Source organism: Phyllobates terribilis, unplaced genomic scaffold (genome assembly GCF_046119375.1).
Source record: "Phyllobates terribilis strain yellow unplaced genomic scaffold, ASM4611937v1 Scaffold_5__5_contigs__length_657084704, whole genome shotgun sequence".
Taxonomy (NCBI): Eukaryota; Metazoa; Chordata; class Amphibia; order Anura; family Dendrobatidae; genus Phyllobates; species Phyllobates terribilis.
In genome coordinates, this window is record NW_027362765.1 from 171,129,732 (window position 1) to 171,141,033 (window position 11,302).

Consider the following 11,302-nt stretch of genomic DNA (forward strand, 5'->3'; position numbering starts at 1 on the left):
TTTCTGCCAAAAACAGTAAATGAAACACATTGATGTTAGACTGCTATTATTTTGCACAGAACTATATAATAAACACACTGATGTCACAATACTTAAATAACAAAGTTATGTTACTGTACAGAGATAATAAACAGTGATGTCACAGCACAGGAATAATAGAGACAAATTAATTAATCCTGTCAAATATTTAGATTTAAGTGTAAACTTAGACTAGACAGTCTGAATATGCACCAAATTGATCACAGTGTCTCATGCTGAATGATAAAAATGTCCTATTCATTCTCCATGGAGCTGCCAGAGACAGCTGAGTACCGTGCTTGGCTATCTCCAGCATTCTTATGCAGAATGAATAGGAGTGGTCTTGCACATCTAGAAGTTATCCTGTGGATAGATTACAACTTCTTACTACAAGTATACCCCCTTAAGCAATTATAATGGCGCTAAAAGACATAATGCACACATCAAGGGTAACCAAGGTGCCCTGTGCTGTATAGTGACAACACATTACAGAACATATATAGTCTAATGTCTGTGGGCACAAGAAGTGCATTGTGGACAGCTGCCTCCTGACCATGTCATGTACCAGAGCCTGTTGTCCTGTTTAATAGAAATCATTATCCCAAATTGCCTGATAAGTTTCCTGTCATTTCCAATTATGAGGGAACAGAAGCTAATCAAACTAATAATAGATGAATGCATTGACTCTGTGTATTTCATGTATTATTCATTGGATGATGCGTTATTATTACACTGAATGGACATTTTTCAGAAAGAAGATATTTTGAATTGTCGTCTTCTGGGTAATAGAAAAGCTCATTGCAAAACCCAGAGCAGCACTATCTATGAAATTAAATTAAAAATGCTAATTTTCTTCAATCAGAAATCTAAATGACTTCTACCATGACAGGAGATCGTCAATGTAGTCACCACAATGTCATTCGTCACAAAAAGTCCCAAACTCTACTGAGCCATTAGGATCACATGCACATCAGATTAAAGTTGGTCGAGCCCACTAATATTGGGCAGATATTGTCAGGTAAGAGAAGGATCCGGTCGAATGGATTTTCAATGGCTGATCCATTTGTTCTCTATGAGATGAGTCTGACAGCGGCTCTCAAAAAGAATACAGGAATGCCGAGAATTCTTGTGTATGTGAGTTGGGAGAGAAAACTGTTGGCCAAATAAGTGCTCAGCCGTTAGTTACCTAATGTGTATAGGGGCCGTTAGAGGTAACCTATATGGACAAAGCATTGTCACACACGTCTTAATCATTGAATTTAGGTACAGTTATATGAAAAAGTTTGGGCACCCCTATTAATCTTAAGCTTAATGTTTTATAAAAAATGGTGTTTTTGCAACAGCTATTTCAGTTTGATATATGTAATAACTGTTGGACACAGTAATGTTTCTGCCTTGAAATGAGGTTTATTGTACTAAACAGAAAATGTGCCATCTGCATTCAAACAAAATTTGACAGGTGCATAAGTATGGGCACCTCACCAGAAAAGTGACATTAATATTTAGTAGATCCTCCTTTTGCAAAAATAACAGCCTCTAATCGCTTCCTGTAGCTTTTAATGAGTTCCTGGATGAAGGTATTTTTGACCATTCCTCTTTACAAAACAATTCCAGTTCAGTTAAGTTTGATGGTCGCCGAGCATGGACAGCCCTCTTCAAATGATCCCACAGATGTTCAATGATATTCAGGTCTGGGGACTGGGATGGCCATTCCAGAACATTGTAATTGTTCCTCTGCATGAATGCCTGAGTAGATTTGGAGCGGTGTTTCGGATCATTGTCTTGCTGAAAGATCCATCCCCTGCGTAACTTCAACTTTATCACTGATTCTTGAACATTATTGTCAAGAATCTGCTGATACTGAGTGGAATCCATGCGTCCTTCAACTTTAACAAGATTCCCGGTGCCGGCATTGGCCACACAGCCCCAAAGCATGATGGAACCTCCACCAAATTTTACAGTGGGTAGCAAGTGTTTTTCTTGGAATGCTGTGGTTTTTTTCCGCCATGCATAACGCCTTTTTGTATGACCAAACAACTCAATCTTGGTTTCATCAGTCCACAGGACCTTCTTCCAAAAAGAAATTGGCTTCTCCAAATGCGCTTTTGCATACCTCAGCCGACTCTGTTTGTAGCATGCTTGCAGAAACGGCTTCTTTCGCATCACTCTCCCATACAGCTTCTCCTTGTGCAAAGTGCGTTGTATAGTTGACCGATGCACAGTGACACCATCTGCAGCAAGTTGATGCTGCAGCTCTCTGGAGGTGGTCTGAGGATTGTCCTTGACTCATCTCACCATTCTTCTTCTCTGCCTTTCTGATGTTTTTCTTGGCCTGCCACTTCTGGCCTTAACAAGAACTGTCCCTGTGCTCTTCCATTTCCTTACTATGTTCCTCACAGTGGAAACTGACAGGTTAAATCTCTGAGACAGCTATTTGTATCCTTCCCCTGAACAACTATGTTGAATAATCTTTGTTTTCAGATCATTTGACAGTTGGTTTGAGGAGCCCATGATGCCACTCTTCAGAGGAGATTCAAACAGGAGAACAACTTGCAAGTGGCCACTTTAAGTAGCTTTTCTCATGATTGCATACACCTGGCTATGAAGTTCAAAGCTCAATGAGGTTACAAAACCAAAAAAAGTGCTTTAGTAAGTCAGTAAAAAGTAGGTAGGAGTATGTAAAACAAGAAAATGATAAGGGTGCCCATACTTATGCACCTGTCAAATTTTGTTTGAATGCAGATTGCACATTTTCTATTCATACAATAAACCTCATTTCAAGGCAGAAACATTACTGAGTCCAACAGTTATTACATATATCAAACTGAAATAGCTGTTGCAAAAACACCAATTTTTATAAAACATTAAGCTTAAGATTAATAGGGGTGCCCAAACTTTTTCATATAACTGTATTTCATTCAGTCCTTTGGCAGCAATGTGTATAATCCAACCCCTCACCACGCTGTCTGCCTTTACTAAGAGTTGTGAAATAATGGCTTGTTCTAAAGATCTCACCGATACCAGAATGCTGCTGTAATAGGATGTTACCGGTGTAACAAGTCAGATTGTGAAATTTCTTCCCTCTTTGTTCCATGTTGCGGAACCACAGCAACTCAAGCTGGAAGTGGAGACCACATAAAGTTGCAGAGCAGGGTTGCTGAATAGCAGTGGAAACCTGTTCTGCGGAGTTACGGATTAGGCTTCTTTATCGGGAGGTTTGATTGACCAGTCTGGGTTTGGTGACTGCATTGTGCCATCTGTAATGTTTGGTGGAGATGTAATCCTATGGGTTGGTCTAGGCTCCTTCGTTTCATATATTTATAGACAATTGTACGTTTCTAAATATGTGGGAACAGTTTAGGAATGTTCCTTTAGGTGTCACAATACTTTTGTGCACATAGTCTAGGGTATGACTCAGACAACCCAATCTTCTAGAACTTTCTTTAGAAACTATATGGACTTCGGCAGATGATGAAACAATGGATAAATTGAGTATATACAGTACAGACCAAAAATTTGGACACACCTTCTCATTTAAAGATTTTTCTGTATTTTCATGACTATGAAAATTGTACATTCACACTGAAGGCATCAAAACTATGAATTAACACATGTGGAATTATATACTTAACAAAAAAGTGTGAAACAACTGAAAATATGTCTTATATTCTAGGTTCTTCAAAGTAGCCACCTTTTGCTTTGATGACTGCTTTGCACACTCTTGGCATTCTCTTGATGAACTTCAAGAGGTAGTCACCGGAAATGGTCTTCCAACAATCTTGAAGGAGTTCCCAGAGATGCTTAGCACTTGTTGGCCCTTTTGCCTTCACTCTGCGGTCCAGCTCACCCCAAACCATCTCGATTGGGTTCAGGTCTGGTGACTGTGGAGGCCAGGTCATCTGTGAAGACAGTATAAAGTGTGTGGTCAGCTTCAGATTTCAATACATTTCTTATTGCCTATTTCTAAATATCTTACCCTGTACTGTGAGAATTGAGGACTTGCTAGTAGAAGCAAAAGGCCTATTCATGATAGTGTTTTTTTTTTCCTTGCGGTGCATAATTTGTTTTTTTAAAAAACGTAGCATGCCAATTATTTTAGAAATTTTACAGAATTTTTCTTGCACATCTTAATGCAAAATTGTCACTGCTTTTTTCTGGTGATTGTCCATTTCCTGTGGAAAAAATGCAACGTAAACACTGCATGTGAATATACCCTAAAATTATTATTAATTCTTTTTCTAGAAACCCTGCAAAAGTGTCCTAACTGAAATACAGAATGAGACCACCCTTTTGGCATTTTATCACTGACAGTGCCCAGTTGGGGAATTGATAGATGGGTGAGTAGACAATGGACACATAGTTTTGAACAAATAAAGTTAATGCACCGTTACTTGTGTTTCTTTTAAGTAATTAATTAGCTGTTTCCTATAATTAAGATATCACTACATTTTCTAGTTAACAGGCTCTAATTGCCTCATATCATTTTATAGCCTGAGGGATTAAATTGCTTTGTGAATGTATGATTACAATTTTGCAGTCATGTAATATGTACAAATTACCAGCAGAGGGAGCACATAGTTTACATACTGTATGTGGGGTGCAACTGCAGCACTAACATATACTGCAGCTCATAAAAAGGTAGCAAAAGTGTGTATACACAGGGGTGTAACTATAATAGGTGCAATCGCACCCCGGCCCTGGTGTCTAGGGGACCCAAAAGGCCGATTTAGCCCATATGAAAAGCCTATTGCTATTAAAGATCTGCAATTGGTGGTCCTGTTGGAGATTTTGGGGCCCATGAGGTTCAAGTTACACCACTGTACACGCATGCACACACAAGTTTACGATCTAGGGGGTGAGCTTCTAAACAATATGTAAATACAAATTGGAAAAATACATAATTTGTTTAATCCATTGATTTCAAAGCGTAAAATTAAAACTCCCTCGTTGAAGTGAATCTATCGCCAGGTTTTTGCTACCCCATCTGAAAGCAGCGTGATGTAGGGATAGAGACCCCGATTCCAGCAATGTATCACTTACTTTAGTGTGTGAACTGTTTTCACTGCTGCAGATCTAGCAGTGCTCTAAATGATGAGCTCTGTATAACCCTGTCCATACCATTGATTGGCAGCTTTGTGTATACACTGTGCATAGGCAGAAAGCTGCCAATTAGTGGTGAAGGCGTGTGTTATACAGAGATTATGAATATGGAGGACTGCCTGGAAGCAGGGTTACCAGTCCTGTAGTGATAATCGGGGTATCTGCCTCTACATTATGCTGCTCTTAGATTAGGGGGCAAAAACCTGGTGACAGATTCCCTTTAACCCCTTCACACCATGGCCATTTTCCATTTTTGTTTTTTTCTCCCCTTCTTCCAAGAACTTTTTTATATGTCGGTCAATATAGCCGTATGAGGGCTTGTTTTTGTGGGACGAGTTGTACTTTTGAATGGCACCATTTTGCTAAACAGTGTACTGGAAAATGTGAAAAAAATTCCAAGTGCGGTGCCATGTTCACTATATTGTAAAACTGCCTTGGCAATATGATTCTCCAGGTCAGCACGAGTACGCAAATACCAAACATGTATCGTTTCTATTTTATTTCAGTGGTGAAAAAAAAATACAAAATTTTTTATGAAAATTTTGGTTTTTAGTCATCATTCTCCAAGCGTTTTCATGTTTCGGGTTGTGGGACTAGGTGATGGCTTATTTTTTGTGCTTTGAACTGATGTTTTTATTGATACCATTTTCGGGTAAATACGATGTTTTGATCGCTTCTTATTGCAATGTTGCGGTAGCCAAAAAAACAAACAAATTCTGTCATTTTGATTTTTTTCTTACGCCGTTTACCAATCGGATTAATTTATTTTATATTTTAATAGATCGGACATTTCTGAATTCAGCGATACCAAATATGTGTCTTTTATTTAATTGCTTCATTTTCAATGGGACAAAAAGGGGTGATTTGAATTTGTGTTTTTTTTTATTTTTTTCATATTTTTAAAAACTTTTTTTTTCTCTTTATACTGTATGTAATAGTCTCCCTATGAGACTTGAAGCTGATATCGGCCGATCGCCTGTTCTATGCATATCAGAAATGACCATCTCTTATGAACGGGTTCACAAGAGTGGGAGTGTCGTAATAACAGGCATGGTGGTCTTCTGCAGACCTCCAGCTGTCATGACAACCCATCAACGCCCCCCCCCCGATCATGTGACAGGGGCGACAATGAGCAGTATTTGTTAGAGATTGAGAGATGAATTTAACTGGTTAACAGCCGCGGGTGGAGCTCCAATCCTTCCGGGGCTGTTAAAGGCACATGACAGTGGATTACATTCGCTGTCATGGGCGGGGAAAGATGTGGGCTCAGTGACGGAGGCCGTATCAAAGTCAGGGACACAACATATCACATAAATATTCGTCATGTGTCATGAAGGGGTTAATATGGTGTAGTTGCCCAGTTGGCTTCAAGACAGCTCTGACCCCTTGGGGCATTATCTCCACAAGGTCTCCTCTGAATGTGTCCTGTGGTATTTGAAACCAAGATGTTAGTAGAATATCCTTAAAGAGGTTGTTCAGTACTTAACAATCCTTTAATAATGGCCCCAGATAGGTGGGAAAAAAATTATACCTCCTAGACTGGTACTGCTTTTCCATATTCAGTGCAGTCCCAACTGCTGGTCTGTTATCACCTTCTGACGGGGGCTTCATGGTAGGGATGCAGTGAACTTTGATTTTTGCCCTGTTGAAAGATCCCTGGAACAGACGGTTTGTTATTGAACATGGATGAAAGTGCCTGTTTAATATGTCAGCCTTTTTTTTGTCCTCTATAATTATCTTGTTATTATTGTCTTTTAATGGGCCAATACCATCTGATTTTTTTCTTTTTGGCATTGATGTATTTATAAAAAAAATTTGGGATTTATTTTATGGTCACTGCCGATTTGTTGCTCTGTAGATAACTTTGCTAGCTTGATTTCTTTTTTAAATTTTTTATTTAGATCTTTACACTCCTGAAACACGTATATTACTTACCGGTAATGTGTTTTTTTGGAACCCATGACGGCACAACGAGAGAGGAGATAGGCCCTTCAAGGACAGGAAACCTATTATTATTTGCGGTATTTTTAATTTGCTGCAGCATTTCATCCTCTACTTGTTCAGCTATATTAGGAGGCTTGTAGCAAACTCCAATTAAAAGCTTTCCATCATGGCTATCCCCATGTACATTTACCCAGACTGACTCTACATTGTCGCAGCTTCTCCCAATGTCGTCATTGAGCACAGGTTTTAAGTTGGATCTTATGAAAATACACAACCTTCCTTTTTTGTCTTTTCCTGTCCTTTCTAAATGTAGTGTATCCTTTCGCGTTTGTCACTCAGTCAGGGCTTTCATCCAGCCAGGTTTCCGTAATACCCACCACATCATATTCCATGACCGACATAAGAGTCTCCAGTTCATTCATTTTGCGAGACTTCTTGCATTTGCCAGCAGACATTTAATACTATTAGTGCGTTTGTTCCTCCTACTCAGCTCCCTACTTTCCTTGCATGTCCCAGCCTCCCTAGATCCTCATTAACCCCTTCTATCTCCTCTATCTGTCCCCTTATTAGCACCACTACCCTCCCTCACCCCAGATCCAAGTTTAAAAACTCCTCCATCCGTCTGACCATAATTTTCCCCAAGCATAGCTGCACCCTCCCCATTGAGATGCAGCCAGTCCCTACCATAGAGCATGTAGCCGACAGCGAAGTCGGCCCAGTTCTCCATGAACCCAAACTCCTCCTTCCTGCACCAATTTCTAAGCCACTTATTTATCTCACTAAGCTCCCACTGTCTTTCTAGTGATGCTCGTGGCACCAGCAGTATTTCTGAAAACACCACTTTGGAGGTCCTGGCCTTGAGCTTCTCTCCTAGTTCCCTATAATCATTTTGAGGACCTTCCACCTCCCTCTAACTTTGTCATTGGTACCGTTGTGTACCATAACCGCTGGGTTTTCCCCAGCCCCACCCAGCAATCTGTCTATCCAATCCGCAATATGCCGAACCCGAGCAATCGGCAGACAACACACTGTTCGGCATTCACGGTCTCAGAGGCAGTTGACCCTGTCTGTCCTCCTAATTATAGAGTCCCTACCACCATCTTTCTGGCCTTTGCTGCACTGCTATTTCCCTCCTTCCTACAGCAGTTGTCTTCCTGATCCTAATCTTGAGCTTGCAATCCTAATATCAGCCAAAGAGGCATATTTACTAGGTTGTGCCAGATCAGGACTAAGCTCCCTGGCACTTTTCCAGCTACCCCTTCTTGCAACATTTACCCAGCTTCATACTTCTTTATCCTAATCTTCCCCACCTCCACCCTCTTCCATATCACTGGCCCAGCCAGTGCAAGCTCAGTGAGCTCTAAACTCCTCTCCAGGTTTGCAATGCTCCGGAGTGTTGCTAGCTTTTAGATCCAGTATCTGGGCTTCCAAACATGTAACTTGCTGACATCGAGCGCAGACATATTCACCCTCAAATGGCAGTTCAAGGCATGCATACATCTCACAAGACGCATACCTGGTAGCATTGTCCATGGAGCACATAATAAGTGGGGATAAACAATACAGGTAAGAGCAGAAAAACTAATAGAAGGCTAGTAAGGAAAACACCAAACTATGCTCTTGCGCTTAACTATGTACTGATCTGCCACCTCTGTACTTAACTGCAGCCTCTGGGACGCTCAATCCAGCCTCTGCACGCTCAGCAGCCTCTCTAGTTAGCTCTGGACTTGTAGTACATGCAGTCAGCCCAGCACAGGTGATGCTAGTAAATTCTTGCACAAACACAGTTGGTCACATGAACCAATCACAAACTACCCCCTTTTTTTTTTCATTTACACAGCACAAACCCACCAACCCACCAAGACAAACAGATAATTTCTCAACAGTTTCACCAGTTGACACAAACTATGATATTGCGTTTAACTATGTACTTATCTGCCTCCTCTGTACTTAACTGCAGCCTCTGGGACGCTCAATCCAGCCTCTGCACGCTCAGCAGCCTCGCTAGTTATGGCTGGACTTGTAAGCACACCTGTGATTTTGGAAAAGCACAGCCCAAGTCATCTACTCATTACAATTTGGCCCTTGTCATATTCACTCAGATGCTTAGTGCTTTTGCATATTTTTGGTCCAATTGCGATCCGGCCAAACATCGGATTGCACTCAGACCAATGTTATGTTATGGGGCCACACACATGTCCGATTTTTTTTCCTCGGACAGAGCTGGTCTGGGGAAAAAAATTGCAGCATGCCTGAGTTTGATCCAATATTCGGATCGCACTTGGCCATACAAGTCAATGAGCCAGTGGAAATTATTAGACTGCACTCCGATGATATCTGAATGCAGTCCAATTTTCATGGACTCAGAGAATGGATAAGATGAAGAATTGTTTTTCTCCATCTTCTCATCCGAGAGAATCAGATCACACTATGATCACACTCTGATAAAACTCTGATCAGAGCTTGATCAGAGTGTAATTTACATAAAAATTACACCCGATTTTCTCAGATGATCTCAGATAAGGTCATCTGCACCTGCCTTTACGCTTGTCCATTTTTCCTGCTTCCAAAACATCAACATAAACTGCTGGGAATGTGTTGTAAAATCCATGAAATTCTTCCAATGTGTTTTCTCTGGATTTTGAAAATGCCAAAATATGTGGAAAAAACTCAGCGTCTGAACCTATAATGGTATGGCTGATCTATTTAAGTAAACCGAGGTTGCACAAGGCGGTGCTGTAGAACACATTGGCATTATACTATAAAGGAATAATCTGAAAAAAGGAGATGAATATAATATAATCATGCACAACAGCAGTTTTGATATTTAGCCAGTATATATGAAACTAAACACTATATGCACATGTCAGCACATACCCAACAAACCTCAATGTAACTGGCACATCTGACTGCCTATATAATATAATATGCACCCTTAGGGCAATGGATGCACACAGCTAGCATATAGCAATTTTGTGCAATGACAAGTAGTAATTTCCACATGAACAGGAAGCTGTGACTGCATAATAAATGTATGTATTTATGTACAGATGATTGAAAACACCCTTATAGTTGAAAAAAAAGAATAGAAATCAAGTGTTTTCCAAAGGAAATACCCTCCGCATCCCTGAACTTTCCATAGTGGCATTTGTCTCATCATTTCTGCATGCTTGTCTGAATTACTGGGGAACTTACTGATATTAAAGTCAAGAGCAGGGTTGTCAACTTGATTTTTTTTCATTTTTTTTTTGGACTGCTTATCAAAAAAATCATGGACACACAATATTTTTTGCAGACACATTGGAAAATCATAATAAATCATTAAGATAATAAGTGATCCATGTCTACAGCCCATAATTCTGATATGAAGACATCAGCTGCATTCACTGTAAACTGTAAAATGCTGATAATTACAGTCATAACAATCTGTACAAGTTTCTCCAGCTTCAAAAAATTACAGACGTATCACTTTTTTTTTCAGACACTGTGAAAATGTGCCCTATTTTTACTGAATGTCCAGGAATTTCTGGGCAACCCTGGCCCAAAATAGTGATGCACATCTTGAAGGAGCTTTTATATGGCAGTCACAAATCTACAGCATACTTTTATAGCTGTCTATCTAGGAGTGTGCGGCATGTGACACACCCTTTTTTACCAGTAATGATTAATCTTTTATTATGTTATGCCTCCTCTCACCCATTTCCCTTCCCCTGATTCATAGTTACCAATATTACTGGGGACGTTAAAGCCTTGCTCCTCTTGGGAGTTTCACAACTCCCCAACGCCCCTGATAATCCCAAAATGCCTCCCTTTGGGTGTGGCTTCCACAAGCCCTGCCTCGTTTCAGTCCAGTAGGATAGGTGGCAACTATGCTGATTGTGCAGTTGACTGCCTGATGACAGAACATCACGGTGTGACGCACAACTAACCATCTAGAAGAAATGGTTTTGGAGAGGCTTCAGTGGTACCCATAAAAAGGTCTCCCCTTTTTCCACAAGCCTCTTGGACCTTCTGAGATAGCAAGCATCATCTACAGTCTCCCGAAAACGATAAGATTGACTAATGGGAAGAGTTTAAAGGAACCCAGGTCCTTTTGTCCTAGGATGCGATGACATGAACTAGCATCAGCAGAGGACCCCATTTTATTTTTTACTATTGGGTATATTTCACTCCATTTGCAACGCTTTTTGGTCAACTCTACATGATACTTAACATACACGTAACCATGTTGGTAAGATTT

The 11,302-nt window shown here is 40.3% G+C and overlaps 1 long non-coding RNA gene across 1 annotated transcript; it reads right to left on the bottom strand.

Moving 5' to 3' along the window:
* Positions 1 to 3,682: 3,682 nt before the first annotated feature.
* Positions 3,683 to 8,825, bottom strand: LOC141271010 (uncharacterized). The gene is made up of 4 exons (XR_012321794.1): positions 7,054 to 8,825; positions 6,650 to 6,774; positions 3,995 to 4,190; positions 3,683 to 3,917 (listed from the first exon to the last, which is right to left on the bottom strand). It is a non-coding gene; the product is annotated as an uncharacterized lncRNA (long non-coding RNA).
* Positions 8,826 to 11,302: the final 2,477 nt, after the last annotated feature.